The sequence below is a fragment of the Piliocolobus tephrosceles genome, chromosome 5, assembly GCF_002776525.5.
Source record: "Piliocolobus tephrosceles isolate RC106 chromosome 5, ASM277652v3, whole genome shotgun sequence".
Classification (NCBI taxonomy): domain Eukaryota; kingdom Metazoa; phylum Chordata; class Mammalia; order Primates; family Cercopithecidae; genus Piliocolobus; species Piliocolobus tephrosceles.
In genome coordinates, this window is record NC_045438.1 from 125,308,503 (window position 1) to 125,331,815 (window position 23,313).

A 23,313-nucleotide genomic window follows, 5' to 3' on the forward strand; every position below is an offset into this window, starting at 1 on the left:
CCACTTAGGCAGCCTTCAGGTCTCAAGCTCCCCAGTCCAGCCTCCCAGCACCGCACCACCTCCAGAAGCCAGAGCCACAGTGTATCTAGAGTGACCTGTGTGGAACACCAGGAAACAACAGGCAATCAACTTTCTCATGATCTCCAGACCCGCCTCTCCTTCCCAAGCCTGGAGGGAGAAGGGATTGCGTGGGAGCTTCTCCACACCAGGCTACACTCACCCATCTCCCAATCTGAGGCCAGGACCTTTTCTGAGCCCAATGTGGAGTCTGAAGCCAGGTCCTGCCCCCACTCTACTGAGGCGCCCTTCCCAGCTTTTCATGGCTAAAGTCCACCTGAAGCTCCAGACGTGAAAAGAGGTGGGGGGACCAAACTCCACCTCCCAGAGCAACGGTCACCAATGGGAGTGACGTCTCACATGGGTCCCCGGTTCGGGGCCCCAGCATTCAGTTTAAGTAGCTTCACTCTTCTGCCCAGGGAACTCCCCGGAACCAGGCCAAGGTTTTCCTCTACCTCCCCAATCCTAAAGAGAACCTTGCAGCTGATGCTAACTTCTTATCCTAGGGTGAGAGTAACAGGGACACTATCCAACCTTCCCTTCTTGATAAAGGGAGGAAATGATCTGGTCTAGGAGAAAAATCCCTTCCCACTCTAGTTCATCTGTCTCTGAGGTGTGAGAAGCAGCAGCAGCAGCATGGTAACTGAGGGATCTTCTCAAACTCTGTAGTGCTAAAAGCACAGATTCAACAGAAACTCCAACCGATTTTGTTTAAACGGAGAAGTGAAGAGCATGCTGCTGACTTGGGGGAGGGTGATGGTGTTGGGGGGTCAGTGGAGCCCAGCAGCAGGCTGGTGATGGGCAGATGGCCACGAAGGGGGCACAGCCCCACCCATAGCAGAGGGAGACTGGGAAAATAGAGGGACCCGGTAGTAAGAACAAGAGAGCAGAGGAGATGGTGTGATAGAAGCTAAGGACGGAGGCAGCCAGGCTGCGGGGAGGGATGGAGGACAGAGGCCCTGCTAGTGGCACCCCAGGGTAGGTTAGCTGGCCGAGGTCAGACTCACAGGGTTAGTGTCTTCTCCCCAACCAGCCAGCTCTCCTGGTTAGTGCAGTTAGCGACAGACTCATGGCAGACGCCCTCCAGGCACTCCATATAAACAGACAGCTTGGTTTGTGAGCAGCCCAACTCCGGAGCTGCAGAGAGAAAGCAGAGGAATGGCAAGCTGCAGGATGCCCAAGGGGACACACTGCACACTGCACTCTCCTGATGGGAAGCACCGCAGACTTACCACCAGACCCTCAGGGGCTTTCTCCCATCCGGAAACCATGCCAGGTGGAAGCCAAGCCCTCCCCCTGCCAACCAGGGAGGCCAGCTTGCTGACCTCAGGCAACAAGCCTCTCTGGTTGGTCAACAGAAAGAGAGGACGGCTGTTGGAGAAGGGGTCAGCTCCTCTATCTCGCCTGTTCCCCAAACACTGCTGCCAGGCTGCACCAGGACTCTGAAAGCTAGGCTATAAGAACAAAGCCACCCACAGCTGCAGCTGCCACCCATCCCGCACCAGTGCCAGCAGAGTCCATCCCACCACCTCCCACAGGCTCTGAGGGGCTGGGAGAGAAGCAGCCCAAGGATTAGAGGCTATGACAAGGGCTGTGTCGGAGAGCACAGTACAATGGGGCAGTGTGTGCCTGGCCTACAGCTGGGCCAGTCAATAGTGCGGGCTGCATACTGCCACCTGGCCAGGGGTGGCACTTCCCAGGGAGCCCCAGAGGAGCAACATGGACTATTTATTCTCCCCTCTCAGAACGAGCAACACGAGCAACATGCAAGAAGCTCTCCCATCAGCAGCAGAAACAACTCTTCCATGAAGCCTCCAGACCACCCTGGGGGAAGTGACACCTCCAGCTCACAGACTGCAAGGCAAATGAGGCAAAAGCAGTGACATTCCAGAGACCCCACAAGATGTGTCCCCTGGGGCGGGAGGACAGGACTACAACACATATATCCACACCCACTGATGCTTAGCAGAGGACAAGATATTGGCAGGGAAAAGACAGGAGAGGGGTCCTCTGTCCTGTTCTAGGATGCCCTGCAGGCTCTCTGATGACTAGGGGCAAAAAGGGAAGAGTCACCACCCTGGCCACACAGGTGGACCCAGCCTTTTCTCAAGCCTAGGATCAAGATTCATGCAGACAGGAAACATTTCCAATAATTGCCTATACACTGGGCTCCACATGTTGCTCTGACTACAGCCCAAGAGCTCAAAAAGGCCAAGGCCTGACTATGAAGATGAGACAACTGTCTAGAAAAAAAAGACAACAACTATTCCAACAGGCCCTGACTCCTGCCCTAGACTGAGCACAGTCACTGACAGGTGACCTTCAGAATCCTCACCCACAGGAAAACAAAAACACCAACTGGGTCTGGTGTGCTTTTAAAAGAGTAGCAAGTGACATGGCTAATTCAAGGTTTCAGAAATCAGGGACTCTCACTGCACTAAAATGGGATTTGAGAAATCAGATGATTTTTCTCTTTTCCCAAGCAAAAATGAAATGAGTGAAGGGGAGAGACACAGGTGAGATGGGAGTGCCGATGCTCACGTCGCTGTTATATCCATCCTGATTCCCACTCAAGGACACTCCTGCCAATTTCATCTCAGAATAAAAAAATGTCCCTCAGAGACAGCCACGGTGCCTGCTGTGGCGAGACCCTCTAGTAAAGCTTCTCTGTTCCTCCCAGGGTACCAGCCCCAGAGGAACCCACTCAGCTGCAAAGGAGGCTGTAATCAGGATCCTCAGTGGCTCCAACAGGGACTATTCCACTCCTGGGTCACGTGTTAAGTGAACAGAGAAAGTTGAAGAGTATGCATTAGTATTAAGTTTTGGTGAGGAATATCTAGACGTATAAAACAACTATTAGAGGCCAGGCGCAGTGGCTCATGCCTGCAATCCCAGCACTTTGGGAAGCCAAGGCAGGCAGATTACCTGAGGTCAGGAGTTCAACACCAGCCTGGCCAACATGGTGAAACCCCGTCTCTACTAAAAATACAAAAAATTAGCTGGGCGTGGTGGTGGGCACCTGTAATCCCAGCTACTCAGGAGGCTGAGGCAGGAGAATCGCTTGAACCCAGGAGGTGGAGGTTGCAGTGAGCCGAGATCGCACTATTGCACTCCAGCCTAGGCGACAACAGCAAAACTCCGTCTCAAAAAAAAAAAAAAAACCATTAGAAGGGTACAAGATAAATGGCAAACAGTGGTTCCCTATCTTTGGGGAAACAAGTTAGGCAGAAACAATGGGAGAAGAAAGGGAGGATTTTCTTACTTTTTATTTTGTATATTTTCCTGTATGGTTAGTATTTTACACAAGGGATATATGTTTATGGCAAAACCAACAGTTCCTAGGCAAACAGACAAAAACCCTGCATCTACACTGTGCTTTACCATTCCAGAAGCTCTTTCCATTCCACAATATTTCCTTTGATGCTTACGGTCCAGTGAGGCACAAAGAATAGGGAGCTCTCCCATTGTGAGGGTCAGAAAGGACAAGTGATTTGCCCAAGACCACAAGCAGAAGTGGGACAGAACCCAGTTCCCGTCTCCAATGCCAGCACAAAGCCTGGAAAGCTCCCTTTTCCAGGCAGCCACAGGAAAACCAGGACAATTCTGCCCTAATATCAAGACCCTCAAAGACTTCTGAGATTCAATTCCCTATTTGGGCTACCTGTGAAGGTATAAAGAGGCCACCCACCGCTTGGTACCCCAAATGATAAGCAGAGTTTTCTCCTATTGGTTAGCTGAGTAGAAGTCCAGGGTTTTGAGGTGTAGGATGGCTTCTCTGTAGGCAGATCCTCCTCTCACGGGATGGGTGCTGAGTTCCCCACCACAGCACAGAAGCTTCTTACAAAGAGGGGCCATGTCCTTTATAAATTCTAAATGTCACCTAGCACGCAGTTAGCACAAGATAGTAACTAACAAAGAAGAGGTCCCACCCTTCTACTCAAGGCCAGTCAAGGAGACTTAGTCCCCTTGAAGCCTAAGATATCCAACACGATCCAGTCTGCCTGGCTCACTAATTCCCCTCTCTGCTTAACATAAAATGCAGTTTATCACTCCCCACCAAGTTACCATCTGCAAAGATATGCCACAATACAAGGCACATTCTTACATCCAGGGACAAGGGAGAGAACTCCCTTGTTCTCCCTTCTCTCTACAGGTGTGGTGGCAGGCGCCTATAGTCCCAGCTACTCGGGAGGCTGGGACAGGAGAACTGCTTGAACCCAGGAAGCGGAGGTTGCAGTGAGCCGAGATCACGCCACTGCACTCCCAATGGGCAACAGAGCAAGACTCCGTCTCAAAAAAAAAAAAAAAAAGGCTACTGGAAAGCTACTAGTGTGTACTTCACCTCCTCCTTTAACCCATTCCTGATTACTTAGGGATGTGTTATTAGAACATAAATAAGATGGCCGGGCATGGTGGTTCACGCCTGTAATCCTTGCACTTTGGGAGGCTGAGGCATGCGGATCACCTGAGGTCAGGAGTTCGAGACAAGCCAGACCAAAATGGCAAAACCCTGTCTCTACTAAAAATACAAAAGTTAGCTGGGCGTGGTGGCGCACGCCTGTAGTCCCAGCTACTCGGGAGGCTGAGCGTTGCTTGAACCCAGGAGGCGGAGGTTGCAGCGAGCCAAGATCACGCCACTGCAATCCACTCTGGGTGACACAGCAAGACTATGACTCAAAAAAAAAAAAAAAAAAAAAAATAAAAGGCGAAAAAGGAGACAGCAGAAGCCAAGCACCTGGAAGATAATTTAACCACATGACTGCAATCCTGGAAAATAATTAGTAATGCTATTGCTAACACTATCACCTTTTGTTTATGCAGGACCTTCCTTCCTAAGGGTGCAAAAGGTTTTGCCAGATAGAGTCCATCTTCTTTAATTCCACCGAGGAAGAACTGGGTTGGGTCACACAGTAACCAACACTGCTCAGCACTTACTCTATAGTGCCTAAATGCTCGGCCTTTAGTAAAAAAGCTCGCCCCTAAGAAGCTTCAGAGACAGAAGATCTTACTCCTAGTGGGGGACAGACAGGTTAACAGTCACTTCCAGTACAGCGTAGTTGAGTGGTTTGAGAGCACAGAAAGGCCCCTTGCTGGGACAAGGGTTGAAGGATCAGACAAGGCTGCCATCCAGAGAACTCAGACATATCTTCCCTATCTGATTGTAAACTTGCACTGGAGTATCACCTGGCATTATACACTTAAGAGATCGAAACTTCTGGAAAGAAATTAATTTGGTGTTTGTTAGGAATTGGGGCCCTAAGGACTACCCCCATCAACTACACTAGAAACAAAAAAGCAAAGAATGGATCACGATGCAGCTATCAGCCCCATTTGTGGGAAGCATCCAAGTTAAGCCTGTTCTGTGGCATAAGAAGACCATCAAAGCCCTAAGAAAAGTGGGGCCAAGAAGTCTGGCTTCCTCAATGCCTGGATGTGTTCCATCAGTTTCACCCATTTTTCCGTCCATAAAATACTGGGAAACATGGATACTGAAACTCTCCACCCAGTCATCCACTGTGAGCAGCTTTCTGTCTATCCCCAGTCTTAATTACATTATGAATCCACCACCACCAACCTCGCCAGGACTGGAGAAGGCCAGCATATCACGATCATCAAAGGAGTCATCACAAAATAAGAGATGGGGAGGCCAGACATGGTGGCTCACACCTGTAATCCCAGCACTTTGGGAGGCCCAGGCGGGTGGATCACCTGAGGTCAGGAATTCAAGACCAGCCTGGCCAACAAGGTAAAACCCCGTCTTCACTAAAAATACAAAAAAATTAATCAAGCACAGTGGCAGGCACCTGTAATCCCAGCTACTCAGGAGGCCGAGGCAGGAGAACTGCTTGAGCCCAGGAGGTGGAAGATGCAGTGAGCTGAGATCACGCTACTGCACTCTAGCCTGGATGACAGAGCAAAACTCTGTCTCGGGGAAAAAAAGAAAAAAACAAGAGATGGGGAGAAATACCAACAATCTTTGCACAGACTGCTCATTGATGATGTTCCTAATCTCATCTTTTTTACTGCTTCATCACAAGAAAGGAGATTCCGTTTTACTCCCACCTCAAAATGCTCCTGGCTACAAGGCAGAAATCAAAAGGTTTATTTTAGATTTAATAGAACAAAGCCTTTTCCTATTTGCAGAGCTCCAAAATGGGAAATGTATTCATTCAACAAATATTTACCAAGTGTCATCTATTTATCTATCTATCTATCTATCTATCTATCTATCTATCTATCTATCTATCTATCGAGATGAAGTCTTGCTCTTGTGCCCCAGGTTGCAGTGCAATGGCAGGATCTCAGTTCACTGCAACCTCCACCTCCTGGGTTCAAGCGATTCTCCTGTCTCAGCCTCCCGAGTAGCTGGGATTACAGGCGCCTACCACCACGCCCGGCTAATTTTTTGTATTTTTAGTAGAGACAGGGTTTCACCATGTTGGCCATGCTGGTCTCGAACTCCTGACCTCAGGTGATCCACCTGCCTTGGCCTCCCAAAGTGCTGGGATTGACAGGCATGAGCCACCGTGCCCAGCCCCAAGTGTCCTTTATATGCCAGGCACCATGCTATAAGCTATGAACTCATTATGAACTATGAGTTCATAACTTGCTATGAACTGCAAGAAAGATATCACCCTTATTTTATTTTACTTTGTTTTGTTTCTAATTTTTTTAGAGATTGGGTCTGGCTCTGTCACCCATTCTGGAGTGCAGTGGTACAATCATAGCTCACTGCAGCCTCAAACTCCTGGGTTCAAGTGATCCTCCCACCTCAGCCTCCTCCTGAGGGTTAGGACCACAGGCACAAGCCACCATACCCAGCTAAGTTTTGTATGTTTTTTGTAGAGACAGAATCTCATTATGTTGCACAGTCAGTCTGGCTTCAAACTCTTGGCCTCAAGTGATCCTCCTGCCTCAGCCTTCCAAAGTGCTGGGATTCTAGGAGTGAGCTACTATACCCAGCCAGCTTCATTTTAGAGACTAAGATGAGACCAAGAATCCTACTGTTAAGGAACTTGCCTAAAGTTGCACAGGTGGTGAGTGGCAGAATGAGGATTTAAACCAGGTCGGCCTAGCTCCACAATCAGATTCTTTCACACTATTCATTACCATTCCCACAAACTCCTTTCCACCACATGCTCTGCAAAGTCCCCTGTCTACAGGAGATCAGCCCAGTGAAAGAAACAGACAAGTAAACAGAGCCCTCACCAAACAACATGGTAAGTGTCAAAACAGAGGTTCAAAGAAAATGCTGCAGGGGGCCACGAGGAGGAAAGAAAAAACAGGGGAGGCTTCTCACTGGAGGTGACAAAGGAGCTGGGTCTTAGGGGATGGGCAGTTTCAGAGGCAGAGGTGAGCATTAAGGACTGAGTGAAGTACACAGGCAAAGAAGATGAAGGTAAATGGATGCCCATGACAGGTTCAGGAGCAGTGAGAAATTTGGGAGCAATGAAGCACAGGACAGATGAGGTGGAGTGGGAGCAACTCAGGCTAATGGTCTGGGTCTGGACCAGTATAAGGAGCCTTTTGGCATGCCAAGCTAGACAGTGTGGGCTTTAACTTAAGTAAGGAAGAACCCATGGCATTTCTAAGGGAAGACTTTTTTTTTTTTTTTTTTGAAATGGAGTCTCGCTCTGTCACCCAGGCTGGAGTACAATTAAACGATCTTGGCTCACTGCAACCTGTACCTCCTGGGTTCAAGCGATTCTCCTGTCTCAGCCTGCTGAGTAGCTGGGATTACAGGTGTGCATCACCACGCCTGGCTAATTTTTGTATTTTTAGTAGAGACAGGGTTTCACCATGTTCATCAGGCTGGTCTCGAACTCCTGACCTTGTGATCCACCCACCTCAGCCTCCCAAAGTGCTGGGATTACACGTGTGAACCACCACGCCCAGCCAGGAAGACTACTGTATAGGAAAGTAATTTTGACAGCACCATAGAAGATAAGATTGGCATGAGATGAGACTGCTCACCACATTTTATTCATTCTACATGCACCATAACATCATAAAGTATCTATGGCCGGGCGCGGTGGTTCACACCTGTAATCCCAGCACTTTGGGAGGCCGAGACAGGCAGATCACCTGAGGTCAGGAGATCAAGACCATCCTGGCTAACACGGTGAAACCCCGTCTCTACTAAAAATACAAAAAAAAAAAATTAGCTGGGCATGGTGGGCGCCTGTGGTCCCAGCTACATGGGAGGCTGAGGCAGGAGAATGATGTAAACCCGGGAGGCGGAGCTTGCAGTGAGCTGAGATCCAGCCACTGCACTCCAGCCTGGGCAACAGAGCAAGACTCCGTCTCAAAAAAAAAAAAAAAGGCACCTATTACGGCTCAGCACTGTCCTAAATGCTACAAACACAGTAGTGAATAAGACATAGTCTCTGTTCTCAGGGCACTTAGTCTTATGAGAATCAGACAAGTAAATAGGCACTTATGACACAGCATAAGTATCAGACAGAAGCACAGAAGAAGGGCACTCAAGGGGGCAGGGGTGAAATCCTAAAGGAAGTGACATTTAAACTGAGATGTGAAGGACAAAAAGGAAGGCAAAGGAGTAGCACCAGTGTACACAAAGATCTAGAGGCTAGAATGAGGTCAGTTCAGAGAGCTGAATCCAGGTGAGAAATGAAGTTTCCTTCACCCAGAGGTCGTTGGCATTCAAAATATGGTGGTGAGAAGGAAGTGAAGGGATTGGCTTCATAAATACCTGAATAAGAGGCACTCTGAGAATCCATTTACACAAGAAAGAAAACAGTAAAAGGGAAGAATCAGCTCAAAATACATCATCCTTCACCTTGCAACTCCACAGTTGACCAAAATGTGACCCGCATCCAGAAAATCTGAGGACTTCTACCAAAGTACAAAGGTATACTCTGCAGAGATAACACGTTTCAGCACGCTGACTGCCACGCAATGCAAGATAAAGTACACTATCCTAAGATATATGGCTCCCGAGTTCATGGAGTGGGGAGCAATTCGTCTGACAGATACTGTCTGCTTCTCAAAATCACATGTGCCAAACAAACAGGAAAGGTCATCAGAGGGCCAGCGCAGAGTTCCCAGGGAAAGCCCAAGTCCTGAGCCCCCAATTCCCCTGAAATCTAATTAGATGACAGACACGCGCCTACTTTAATGGCAGGGTAGAGAGTCATTTGTTGAAGAAAAAGAAGGGCCCTTAGGGTGTGTTAAATAGACAGGACATGACTCAGAAGGAGGAGGAGAGTGAATCTTAAATACAGGGCAAAGGAAAGCCAGTCAATCAAAGCTTGGGCACACCTCTGCCTCAAGGCTACACTGGGCCTCCTGCCTGGCTAAAGGGAGAGACTGAGCACCGCTGCCAGGGCCTTCTTCAAACAACACAGGCTTCTTCGGCAGCACATTTGTTTTCCATTTTCCCCTCTAGCTGAGGGGAGGGAGCTATTTAAAATGCCACTGTTTTTTTTTTTTTTTTTTCTGTGTAGTTTGCTACTTCCTATTTTTACTATTTATTGTTTTAAATTTTATTAATTTTATTCAGGAAAGACATTAAGTTTTGTTTTTTTTTTTGGGGGGGGTGATGTCTTGCTTTTTTAAAAAAAATTATATCCAGACTACGAATCTAATATTTACTATGGCTAATCAACTGCTCATGTCAGTAATCAAAGTCAGAAATGAGCCTTATATGTACATCTACATTAATAAACACACACACCCCTTTAAGGTGTGCTCAGTGTAGATTCTAATGTCAGTCTGCCCACTCAACCCAGGCCCAAAGTTGCATCACATCACCAAGTTGAATCATGAAGACAGCCCAGATTTGGCTGACATGGCACAGAAGTTCCCGCCCCACAGCCCATGCACCAGTTACTAGTTCTGAGAGGAAAGAGGGTTGTGATGAAAAACTCAGCCCCTAAACATTTTTTTAAATAATCAAAAAAGTTTCTACTACAATATGGATATACATTTAACCATCTTGACAAACAAACATGAACCAGGATACAGTCAAACAAACAAGAGACACAAATTACCACTAGGCATATTTAAGTTAACTTGTATCAACCTAAAGAAAAAAAAGCTCAACTGCTGAAGCTAGATTGCCTAGGTTCAAATCCCAGCTCTGTCACTTACTAGCTGGGTGATCTTAAGCAAATTACTTAACCACTCTGTCTCCATTTTCTCATCTGTAAGACAGGGATAATAAGTTATCTACTTCATATGATCATGAAATTAAATTAATTGGCCAGGCACGATGGCTCATGCCTGTAATCCCAGCACTTTGGGAGGCAGAGGTGGGCAGATCGCCTGAGGTCAGGAATTCGACACCAGCATGACCAATGTGGTGAAACCCCCATCTCTACTAAAAATACAAAAATTAGCCAGACATGGTTGTGGGCACCTGTAATCCCAGCTACCTGGGAGGCTGAGGCAGGAGAATCACTTCAATCTGGGAGGCGGCGGTTGCAGTGAGGAGAGCGCCATTGTACTCCAGCCTGGGCGACAAGAACGAGACTCCGTCTCAAAAAAAAAAGTCAAAAATTAAATCAGTTAATACATGAAAAGCCCTTACAACAATCCTAGGCACAGAATGTGCTCAATAAGCACCATTATTGTTATTATCATCATTACTCAACTGCAAAGATAATTGTATAGCCTCACAGCTTCAAACAAGAAATCACTGGCATTTTAACATCGCTTTAAATAGCCTAATGAGGATATTCTCACAACAAAAAAATCTGTATTGTCCAAAAGCTCTGCTTCATCTCTTTAACATCAGGCTAGCAGCCCAAACCAATGTAGATGCTATACAGACAGCAGGTTCAACCATGAAGCAGAAATCAGTGCTGAGATCTGACTAGTATAACTAAAACATACTGTCAGGCACTGAGTAAGCATATTAATGTATTAACTAATTTACCCTCGAAACAACCCTATGCGATAGATACTCTTACTACCCACATTTGATTGATGAGAAAACTGAGGCATATAAAGCTATGCAATTAATAAAGGTCACAGAGCTACAAATGGCAGTCAGTGCCTTTTTTTTTTTTTCTTTTTTTTGGAGATGGAGTCTCGCTCTGTCTCCTGGCTGGAGTGCAGTGGTGCAATCTCAGCTCGCTGCAACCTCTACCGCCCGGGTTCAAGCGATTCTCCTGCCTCAGCCTCCTGAGTAACTGGGACTACAGACGCGCACCACCACACCCAGCTAATTTTTGTATTTTTAGCAGAGATGGGGTTTCACCTTGTTGGCCAGGATGGTCTCGATCTCTTGACCCCGTGATCCGCCTGCCTTGGACTCCCAAAATGCTAGAATTACAGGAGTGAGCCACTGCACCCGGCCAGTGCTTTCTTTTTTTGTTGTTTCTTGGAGACTGCATCTCTTACGCTGCCCAGGCTGGAGTACAATGGGTATTCACAGGTGTCATCATAGTGCACTGCAGTCTCAAACTCCTGGCCTCAAATGTTCCTCCCATCTCAGTCTCCCAAGTAGCTGGGACTACAGGTATGTGCCACCATGCCAGGCTCAGAGTCAGTGCTATTAACCGTTATGTGTGTTCACCACACTACCCTTGGGTGACTACAATTATAATTTTCAAGGGGGCACAAACTGTCCTCAGGAAAAGGAGGTTCTCAACAGTCAGAAATGGAGTCACAGCTATATATCATCAGTTCTTCAGATACCTAAAGGTACTGAAGCTGACCTAGGAACAGCGACTTGGGTTGTTCCGTCTGGAGTAAGCCTTTGGTTGGGGGGAAGTAGAGAGCAGATAGTTAATGAAGAGTGTTAGATCAAACCAGACCTCCCAGTCCACCATGAAGCAATGCTGATCCTGAAGCAGGCTTCAGTAAGAAGGCTACTCCCAACTCTGGCTAGGGCATAACACTCACCAAAGGAAGTGAAGGCCACATTCACTGTGTTCTCCGGCTCCAGTCTCCTTCCTTTCTCTCCAATACCAAATCCACCACCTCTCAGGCCATGCTTAGTTTGGCTAGTGAAACTGATTTTTTCAAAAGTGGTCTGATGGGAAGATTACAGAGGAGAGAAAAAAACTACCAGAAAAGAAAAGAGCAAATTCCATGATCCTTTCTTTCCATCACCACACTTGTCCAACTGTAAAGCAGCTCTCAAATATTAGGGATCTCAAGGACAGGGAGTGAGGTGCTAAACATTACCAGAGCTTTACATCAGTCTGCTTGATCTCTTACCAGAAACTGCTCTATATTTTTTCTCCATAATCCCAACCTGCCTTTCCCTCACCTCTGATACCCCCACCAAAATCCACATCCCCAGAGGAACACTAATGAGCCCTTCTTACCAAAAGAGCAAAAGTAGACACGCAGCGAGAATGAATTCAGGAGTTGGTGACAGCAAGTACCTAAATGGTCAGTGAACGCGATCAGAATTTGTTTTCTCATGACTCCCCACCATCTGTCACCCACAAATCTCCACTTCCAGGCAGGACTCCAAAGTGAAAATGTGATGGGGAAATTGAAGCAGAAACAATGAGCATGTAGGAAACTGCTTGTGACAGGGATGTCTTTAAATCCTTCAGCCTGGTCTCTAGGCCTCTGTCCAGGTTTGCTTGCATAGATGAAGGCACACAAAGCTTAATTCTACACCAACTCTCAAAAGTCAGCCTGCAATCTACGCCAAACACTAACTTAAGGACCTCAGACAAAGGACAACCTCTATAGAAGAGAGCCCTTCTCAGACCAAATGATTGTTGGCATCACTCTAAGCCCATGCATCCTCCTCCCAGGGAGCATGCCAGCCAGAAACCTGTCATTGGAAGCCACCTTACCCGCTCTGGGGTTGGGCTGGGGCAAGTCGCTATTTTTTCTTCTTTCCAAGTAGGCAATGTAATTTCTTCCAGTCCCTGGGGCACCTGAATCTTCTGCTGAAATTGGGGCAGATGCTGCTACAGGAGCTGTGGAAAGGCTGATCTAAGCCTAGAAGAGTGTCATTTGACTGGTTTTAGTTCCCTCCTTAGCGGATCTGCCCCGCATCCTCCAGATCTCTCTTCCTTACTATCCCACTCTACTAGAAAGATCCCTTTCCCCTCCGGCCGGTCAGATACAGTCGGGCCTCTATCTCACGCTCCAGGCTTCTTTATTCGCGGCTAAAGAAATTCTCCTCCAACTTGTGACTCTGCTTCTCCAGCACCCGCACAACATCTACTTCGGGCTGCCCCACCCCAAATCTCCCTCCCCTAGGGCTGCCACTGGACCGTAGGGCCCCGGTCCGCCCCAGCTCCTTTTTTTCCTCTCCGCCTCGGACCTTACTCCATTCCATCTCCTCTTTTCAACCCTGAAGCCAGTACCCACTTCGCCCCTACTACAGACTAGGGCCCCCGCAATCCCCCCCAACTCTGGCTTCCCCGCCCGACTACTCCAACCCCACAACAAACTTTCCGCCGCTGCCAGCTGCGTTCAGGTCGCCATCTTGCCGCGGGGCAGGCCGGGTAGTGGCCAGGGCCGCGGGAATCCCCACGCACTTGGCGTCCCACGTCATCGGAGGCGGGGCTATGGGGGCAGGGCCTGGGGTTGGGGAAGTGGCACACTACGTGATGGCGAAAGATGGGGCTCTCTTGAAAGCAGGGATTGGAGGTTTGGCCGCAGAAGAAAGGACGTATGAGGAGCCGGGCAATAGCAGGAAGAGGGGAAAGACTCTAGTACTGAAAGAAAGAAAGAAAGAAAAAAAAAAAAGAATAGGGGAACACAGCTCAAAGATACAGTGGGGCCGGGCGCGGTGGCTCACGCCTGTAATCCCAGCAGTTCGGGAGGCCGAGGCGGGCAGATCACGAGGTCAGGAGATCGAGACCATCCTGGCTAACACGGTGAAACCCCGTCTCTACTAAAAAAATACAAAAAATTAGCCGGGCGTGGTGGCGGGCGCCTGTAGTTCCAGCTACTCGGGAGGCTGAGGCTGGTGTGCACCTGGGAGGCGGAGCTTGCAGTGAGCAGAGATGTGCCACAGAGCGAGACTCCGTCTCAAAAAAAAAAAAAAAAAAAAAAGATACAGTGGGAGAGAGAATCGTGCTACTACTTCCCCGTAATCCAAAGAATAAAACCAGCTTTTCAGTTTGGCATTCAAACATCCGCATGATCCAGCCTCTTCCACCTTCATCAGCCTCATTTTTTGCCTCTCCTGGGGACTTCAGGTTCCCAAATTGTCCTTTGTTTTCAGGACATCGGACCTTAAAATGTCTAATCTCGGCCGGGCACGGTGGCTCAAGCCTGTAATCCCAGCACTTTGGGAGGGCGAGACGGGCGGATCACGAGGTCAGGAGATCGAGACCATCCTGGCTAACACGGTGAAACCCCGTCTCTACTAAAAAAATACAAAAAACTAGCCGGGCGAGGTGGCGGGTGCCTGTAGTCCCAGCTACTCGGGAGGCTGAGGCAGGAGAATGGTGTAAACCCGGGAGGCAGAGCTTGCAGTGAGCTGAGATCTGGCCACTGCACTCCAGCCTGGGCCACAGAGCGAGACTCCGTCTAAAAAAAAAAAAAAAAAAAAAAAAAAGATGTCTAATCTCTCTCCTCCTCCCTTGCATCATCAATTCCTCCTACTCCTTCAAACCATCAGCTCAAATGTCACCTCCTGCAGAAAGCCTTCCCTTTAGTGCTCCTTTTGCTGGGCATCACTAGCAACTTGTATATAGCTTTCTTGTAGCTGTCCCGTGCAGTGTAATTATTTATTTACATGTTATATCACTTTCGCCCTGATGCTTCTTCAAGGCAAAAACTATGTTTGATTTCATCTTCATACTCCCTAGCAGGTGCTTGGCACACAGTAATTGCTAATGAATAAATGGCATGTTTTCCTCCAATGCAGTAAGCATATTTCTGCCTCAGGGTCTCTAAGTTTGCTGTTCCCCATACCTGGAATGTTCTTCCTCCAAATATTGACTCTCATTTGTGTCTTTGCTCAAGCGTCATCACTTTAGAGAAGCCTTCCTTGGCCACTCAATCTAAATCAGCATCCCTATTCTCCTTTACCCTGCTTTAATGTTTTCATTCATAGTACTTATCATTATCTGACATTATATTAAATATTTGTTTGTTTATTGACCGTCTCCCCACTACAAAGCAAACTCCAGAGGTCTGGGATGTTTTCTTGCTCATCACAGCATCCCCAGTGTCTGAAACAATGCCTGGCGTAATAGGTATTCAATAATTTTTTTTTATTCTGTTTGTTTAATTAATTAATTTTTTTTTTGAGACAGGGTCTCAATCTGTTGCCGATGCTAGAGAGTAGTGGCACAATCTCGGCTCACTGCAACCTCTGCCTCCCGGGTTCAAGTGATTCTCCCACCTCAGTTTCCTGTGTAGCTGGGATTACAGGCGCATGCCACCACACCCAGCTAACTTTTTGTATTTTTAGTAGAGACGGGGGTTCCACCATGTTGGCCAGGCTGGTCTCGAACCCCTGAGCTCAAGTGATCTGCCTGCCTCGGCCTTCCAAAGTGCTGAGATTACAAGTGTGAGCCACTGTGCCCGGCCAATAAATATTTATTAAATGAATAAATGGTATGTAGGTGAGTGAGTGACAGATTTTAGAATATACTGGTGGAGAAGAAGGGTTGAAAATACTATAAAATAAGAAAATGCATAGGTGGAAGTTACATGACCTTAAGGCCTCACTTAGCCCTATCAGGAATAGTAGCAAAGACAAGCCCCAGACTCAGCAAAGGAGAGAGTGAGATGAGAATCAGGTGGAATTCTGGAGCTGGGTCCTCAGGCAGCACAGCCATCCTAGGAAAGTCCCAGGGCACCAAGCAGGCCACTTAGAGGAAAAGAGGCAGGCTGGAGGCCAGGAGTCTCCTGAGACCTAAAGACCTCATCCACCCCGAGCCCAGGCCTCTCTTGGCCAGATGGTTCCGGAGAAGCATCTGTCCCTCCATAAATTATCCAGGGCTCCCTCCAGCCTATCCTCTCTGGTGACAGCCGGAACAATTGTCCAGGAATTCCATCTGCTCCCCTGTCCCTCTCCCCTCCACATCTCATCAACATTTCAGAACAGCAAGGTATCCCATTTCCCTGGGCCTAGGGATGGATCTGGGTCTGCCCCTTGGTGAAGCTGATCTCAAGTACCAACCCCCAACGCACACACACAAAAACCTCAGCAGAGGCTCCCCGATCCCCAGAGGGAGAGGTCAGCCGTTTTTATTTCCCATCCCATCCATGCCTTTCTATCCTATACATCTTTTTTAAAATTAATTTAATAAAATTACACTAAATAAACCAGCCTGGCCAACATAGCGAAACCCCTTCTCTACCAAAAATACAAAAATTAGTTGGGCATGGTGGCATGCACCTGTAGTCCCAGCTACTCGGGAGGCTGAGGCAAGAGAATTGCTCGAACTCGGGAGGGGAGGTTGTGGTGAGCCAAGATCATGCCACTGTGCTCCAGCCTGGGCGACAGAGCAAGACTCCATTTCAAAAATATATATATATATATATATATATATATATGACTTTTGCTGTTTACCAAAAGGTATGTGGCTGAAGGAAGAAATGTAGGAAGCTGGTTTGCTTTTCTAAATAGATATAATTCCTAGATATCGTTTCAGCCTTTCCAGAAATTGTTTTGAGGTTCACAAGGAGAGAAAGGCTGTTGTACTTTCAATTATAGATTTGAAAAGCAATTCAAGTTTATATTTTGAAACAAAGGAAGTATCAGTTAACATAAACATACCTTTGAAAAGCATGGGAATCACAGTCCTCTAGAGTTTTTAATTATTATTATTATTATTTTTTAAGACGGAGTTTCACTCTTGTTGCCCAGGCTGGAGTGCAATGGCATGATCTCAACTCATTGCAACCTCCACCTCCTGGGTTCAAGCGATTCTCCTGCCTCAGCCTCCCAAGTAGCTGAGATTACAGGTGCCCACAACCACGCCCAGATAATTTTTGTATTTTAGTAGAGACAGGTTTTCACCATGTTGGTCAGGCTGGTCTGAAACTCCTGACCTCAGGTGATCTACCTGCCTCAGCCTCCCAAAGTGCTGGGATCACAGGTATGAGCCACCATGCCAGGCCTATTATTATTACTATTATTTGAAACAGAATCTCGCTCTGTCGTCCAGGCTGGAGTGCAGTGGCGCGTTCTCGGCTCATTTCAACTTCCACCTCCCGGGTTCAAGCAATTCTCTGCCTCAGCCTCCCGAGTAGCTGGGATTACAGGTGCCCACCACCATGCCCAGCTAATTTTTGTATTTTTAGTAGAGACAGGGTTTCACTATCTTGACCAGGCTGGTCTTGAACTCCTGACCTTGTGATCCACCTGCCTCAGCCTCCTAAAATGCTGGGATTACAGGCGTGAGCCACCATGCCTGGCCTATTATTATTTTTAATATGGAAGGCTTTACAAATTCATGTGTCATCCTTGCAAAGGGGCCATGCTAATCTTCCCTGAATCATTCCAGTTTTAGTATATGTGCTGCCAAAGCAAGCACAAGTTTAACTTTTAACATGTGAAAGATAAAGTTATCTTCATTGTAGTGAGGCTGGTTTACTGCATCATTCCCCCCTCTGTGGATGGACAAACTCACTTGTATACCTAAATATTTCTTAGACCACAATTACATAGTTGTTCACTATCTCTGTGAGAGAACCATGAGGAAAGTGGTAAAAATTAGGGGCTTCTAGCTTTCAGGGTCTTAAGAAATAGCTGCAAGTTGCAGAATAGTCAGTCTCACTTCATTTTGATGACAATTTTCATATGTTTGGTGTCTATAGGGCTGCAGGTATGCAGGGCCCAGCTGCACAAACATGGTCAAGCATTTCTTAAGGCATAATCCACCCGGGTCCAAGGCAGTCCTTTCTGATAATTTAATTTATATGAATTAGTCACCCTGCTGGGACAGACGTGCTTGGTGTGGAGTCTGGGGTTGGCATGACACACTCTACATAGGCAAAAGGGGTCTTGGAATAGAAGCAGTGGACAAAGATAGCAATTTGAGCTTCAGGTATTGAAGGAAATTGCTGGGAAAGAGGAGTCGAAACCTTGCTGGGCTCAGCCCCACAGTCATGTGACCTGTTCATTATGATAGCTAGAAAGGCCTTAGGCCATATGCAGCCTTTTTGATTGCCACTGACATTATCTACTAACAATGTGAAACCATGAGGCTAACTATGTTCCTATTTGTGACTCTGATTTTGTGATGCTGAACCGTGTATACACGGTTGTTATAACAATGATTTCGAAACTTCAAGAGGTGATAATTTAATCTACTTCCCTGGGTTTAAGTTATACACATTTCCTAATTCTTCAGTCTATTAATAGAAGTCCACAGCTGCCAACTTGGTGAATAAGCTTTTATTAGATGTAATGACTTTTTCCTAACTTGAGATGTTGAATTTTATGGAAGTGTAAGAAATGTAATTTTAAAGACCTTAAAACTTGGTGAGAACTTTAATTCTTCATATTATTAAAACCATTTGGCCAGACACGGTGGTTCACGCCTCTAATCCCAGCACTTTGGGAGGCCGAGGCGGGCAGATCACCTTAGGTTGGGAGTTCAAGACCAGCCTGACCAAAATGGAGAATCCCGTCTCTGTTAAAAATACAAAAAATTTGGCCGGGCACAGTGGCTCAAGCCTGTAATCCCAGCACTTTGGGAGGCCGAGACGGGCGGATCACGAGGTCAGGAGGTCGAGACCATCCTGGCTAACACGGTGAAACACCGTCTCTACTAAAAATACAAAAACTAGCTGGGCGAGGTGGCGGGCGCCTGTAGTCTCAGCTACTCGGGAAGCTGAGGCAGGAGAATGGCGTAAACCCGGGAGGCGGAGCTTGCAGTGAGCTGAGATCCGGCCACTGCACTCCAGTCCGGGCGACAGAGCAAGACTCTGGCTCAAAAAAAAAAAAAAAGAAAAAAAAAATACAAAAAATTTGCCGGGCATGGTGGTACATGCCTGTAATCCCAGCTACTCAGGAGGCTGAGGCAGGAGAATCGCTTGAACCCAGGAGGAAGAGGTTGCAGTGAGCCGAGATCACGCCATTGTACTCCAGCCTGGGCAACAAGAGTGAAACTCCATCTCAAAAAAAAAAAAAAAAACTCTCAAAAGATACTTAAAGTAGGAATTCAAATAAATATGTGTACACCTGTGTTCATAGCAGCATTATTTTACAATAGCCAAAAGGTAGAAACAACACAAATGTTCATTGATGGATTAATGGATAAACAAAATGTAGCAAATACATACAATGGAATATTATTCAGCCTTGAAAAGGAAGGAATTCTGACACAGGCTACAACATGGATAAACCTTGAGGATACCACACAAAGTGAAATAAGCCAGTCACAAAAAGAGAAATACTGAATGATTCCACTTATTTTAGGTACCTAGAGCAGTCAAATTCATAGAGATAGAAAATAGAATGGTAGGCCGGGTGCTGTGACTCACGCCTATAATCCCAGCACTTTGGGAGGTCAAAGCGGGCAGATCACAAGGTCAGAAGTTTGAGACCAGCCTGGTCAACATGGCGAAACTCTGTCTCTACTAAAAATTCAAAAACTAGCCAGGCGCGGTGGCTCAAGCCTGTAATCCCAGCACTTTGGGAGGCCGAGACGGGCGGATCACGAGGTCAGGAGATCGAGACTATCCTGGCTAACACGGTGAAACCCCGTCTCTACTAAAAATACAAAAACTAGCCGGGCAAGGTGGCGGGCGCCTGTAGTCCCAGCTACTCCGGAGGCTGAGGCAGGAGAATGGCGTAAACCCGGGAGGCGGAGCTTGCAGTGAGCTGAGATCCGGCCACTGCACTCCAGTCCGGGCGACAGAGCGAGACTCCGCCTCAAAAAAAAAAAAAAAAAATTCAAAAACTAGCCAGGTGTGTTGGCAGATGCCTGCAATCCTAGCTACTTGGGAGGCTGAGGCAGAGAATTACTTGAACCTGGGAGGCGGAGGTTGCAGTTAGCCGAGATCACGCCACTGCCTTCCAGCCTCGGTGATAGAATGAGACTCTGTCTCAAAAAAAAGGAAAAGAAAGAAAATAGAATTGTTATTGCCAGGGGCTGTAAAAAATTAGGAGTTAGTGTTGTGTTCTTATTTTGTTTGTTTGTTTGTTTTATTAATTTTAGGGGCAGAGTCTCGCTCTGTTGCCCAGGCTGTAGTGTAGTGGCATGATCATAGTTCACTGTAACCTCAAACTCCTGGGCTCAAGTGATCCTCTAGACTTAGCTTCCCAAATAGCTGGGACTCTAGGCACACCTGCCTAATTTTTTTATTTTTTGGAGGGCATCTATGTTCACCACTGTACCAGCAATGCTTTTTAACTTTTTTATAGAAACGGAGTCACACTTTGTTGTCCAGGCTGGTCTTGAAGTCCTGGACTCAATAGATCCTCCTGCCTCGGCCTCCCAAATTGCTGGGATTAACAGGCATGAGTCACCACGCCTGGCCATCCACACATCTTTACATGATACCAAGTCTTGTTTTCTGGCTTCTGGTGAGATCTCACTTTCCCAACTCTAAAGCAGGAACTCCCTGAGAGCAGAGCTTGTTTCCCCCACCTCAGACTTCGGGCACCCTGAGGCTAGAGTCTGTGCCTGCCCTCTCAGACTGTGATTTGAATTCTAGGAAAGCTCAGAAAGTGCAGGAGTGGTTTATCTCTCTTTTCTGGACTGCACCTGTTTGTCAGACTCTGCTTCACTCTGACCCAGTAGGGCCTGGGTAGTTCTCCAGCCCCTCATCTCTCTGTTGAATCAGGAAGTCCTCCCTCCATCCCAGGTCAACACCTGAAAGTTGGCCTTGAAAGTGTAACCAGGAAGCTTAACTTCAAAATGCTTTTTCAAACCTTTCTTTTCCTTTCTCTGGGGTCTCAAGATGTAACCTTGAAGCTTACTGTGGAAACCATTTTTTCTCCCTTCTCCTTATTCATAAAATATAGCCTTGAAACGTACTTTCTTTCAGGCCAGGAGCGGTGGCTCACGCCTGTAATCCTGGCACTTTGGGAGGCTAAGGTAGGTGGATTGCCTGAGGTCAGGAGTTCCAGACCAGCCTGGGCAACATGGTGAAACCCCGCCTCTACTAAAATACAAAAAATTAGTTGGGCGTGACGGTGTGCGCCTGTAATCCCAGCTACTTGGGAGGCTGAAACAGGAGAATCTCTTGAACCCCGGAGGCGGAGGTTACAGTGAGCCAAGATCGCGCCGTTGCACTCCAGCCTAGGCCGCAGAGTGAGGCTTTGTCTCAAAAAAAAAAAAAAAAAGAAAGAAAGAAAAAAAAAAGAAATGTACTTTCTTCTTTCTTTTTTCTTGTTCTGAGACAGAGAGTCTTGCTGTGTCACCCAGGCTGGAGTACAGCGGCACAATCTCGGCTCATCGCAACCTCTGCCTCCCGGGTTCAAGCGACTCTCCTGCCTCAGCCTCCCAAGTAGCTGGGATTACAGGCACATGCCACCAAGCCCAGCTAATTTTTGTATTTTTAGTAGAGATGGGATTTCACCATGTTGGCCAGGCTGGTCTTGAACTTCTGACCTCGGGTGATCCGCTTGCCTTGGCCTCCCAAACCGCTGGGATTATAGGCATGAGCCACCACGCCTGGCAACCTCGTTATTTTTAACTGGACTCTGTAAGTGGCGACTCACTCCATCACCCGGTCTGGAATGCAGTGGTGCGATCTCGGCTCACTGCAACCTCTGCCTCCCGGGTTCAAGCAATTCTCCTGCCTCAGCCTCCTGAGTAGCTGGGTGCACACCACTACGCCTGGCTAATTTTTGTATTTTTAGTAGAGGTGGGTTTTCACCAGGCTGGTCTCAAACTCCTGACCTCAAATATCTGCCCGCCTCGGTCTCCCAAAGTGCTGGGGTTACAGGTGTTAGCCACGACACCTGGCCCAGAAACTTCAAGTAAATCTCCAGGGATGACTCCTTTAGCAGCTACTGGAAGGGCTGGACCACAACCCATATGTGATGTTGGTGCCTCCTCCACCACCTCATCACCCTGTGTAGTTCCAGAGTGGGAGGGGCTCCATAAGCACATGAAGGAGTGGTACCGCGATGCTTCACATGCATAGTTCTGGCTATGAGTGACCCTCTTGTCTTTCCAGATCTGTGTACATGCATCTGCACACCCTTGTGGTTTCAATGGGTGTGTTCTTTTGCTTGACTTTTTTTTTTTTTCCCTTGAGACAGAGTTTCACTCTTGTTGTCCAGGCTGGAGTGCGATGGCGTGATCTCGGCTCACTGCAATCTCCATCTCCCAGGTTCACGCAATTCTTCTTCAGCCTCCCCAGTAGCTGGGATTACAGGCACCCTCCACCATGCCTGGCTGATTTTTTTTTTTTTTTTTGAGAGGGAGTCTTGCTATGTCGCCCGGGCTGGAGTGCAGTGGCCGGATGCCGGCTCACTGTAAGCTCCGCCTCCCAGGTTTACGCCATTCTCCTGCCTCAGCCTCCCGGGTAGCTGGGACTACAGGCGCCCGCCACATCGCCCAGCTAGTTTTTTGTATTTTTTAGTAGAGACGGGGTTTCACCCTGATAGCCAGGATGGTCTCGATCTCCTGACCTCGTGATCCGCCCGTCTCGGCCTCCCAAAGTGCTGGGATTACAGGCTTGAGCCACTGCGCCCGGCGCCTGGCTAATTTTTTGTGTTTTTAGTAGAAACAGGGTTTCACCATGTTGGCCAAGCTGGTCTCGAACTCCTGACCTCAGGTGATCCACCCGCCTTGGCCTCCCCAAGTGCTGGGATTACAGGTGTGAGCCACCACACCCCGCCTGCTTGACATTTTGGATAGGAGCTGCATTACTGCACATTCATCCTATCAGAGGGCAAAGCCTCCTATCACTTTTCTTTTTTTTTTTGTTTGAGATGGAGTCTGGCTCTGTCGCCCAGGCTGGAGTGCAGTGGCCAGATCTCAGCTCACTGCAAGCTCCGCCTCCCGGGTTCCCGCCATTCTCCTGCCTCAGCCTCCCGAGTAGCTGGGACTACAGGCGCTGCCACCTCGCCCGGCTAGATTTTTGTATTTTTTTAGTAGAGACGGGGTTTCACCGTTAGCCAGGATGGTCTCGATCTCCTGACCTCGTGATCCGCCCGTCTCGGCCTCCCAAAGTGCTGGAATTACAGGCTTGAGCCACCGCGCCCGGCCCCTATCACTTTTCAGCTCACCCTAAAGTCCACCATCGGTATCCTCCCTGGCCCAGCTCCCTTTTTCCCTGAGCAGGTATTTTCAGCTATCCTAAGCATGGTATGCATGGCCTGAGCTTTGGCACAACAGCCCTGGAGGCACACGATAAGTGTGCCAAAACACACATGCGCACAAACAG

General features: G+C 47.8%; 1 protein-coding gene and 1 non-coding gene across 7 annotated transcripts in view; both read right to left on the reverse strand.

Moving 5' to 3' along the window:
- The window catches only part of TJAP1 (tight junction associated protein 1), a 28,618-nt gene extending 15,065 nt beyond the window's left edge, over positions 1-13,553 (reverse strand). For 2 of the 6 annotated variants that reach the window (XM_023212880.1, XM_023212881.1), the window contains exons 1-3: positions 13,449-13,553; positions 12,843-12,990; positions 12,357-12,416 (exon numbers count right to left, since the gene is read on the reverse strand). The gene's annotated coding sequence lies outside the window, so the exon portion shown is untranslated. Of the gene's footprint in view, positions 1-1,064; positions 1,195-10,454; positions 10,533-11,928; positions 12,059-12,356; positions 12,417-12,842; positions 12,991-13,448 lie in introns of all 6 variants that reach the window. The other 4 variants (XM_026455481.1, XM_023212879.1, XM_023212878.2 and 1 more) reach the window with 4 other exon arrangements.
- A 3,838-nt stretch (positions 13,554-17,391) lies between these two features.
- LOC111543214 lies at positions 17,392-17,498 on the reverse strand. Its single transcript, XR_002731779.1, has one exon. It is a non-coding gene; the product is annotated as a U6 spliceosomal RNA (small nuclear RNA).
- Between the last annotated feature and the right edge of the window lie 5,815 nt (positions 17,499-23,313).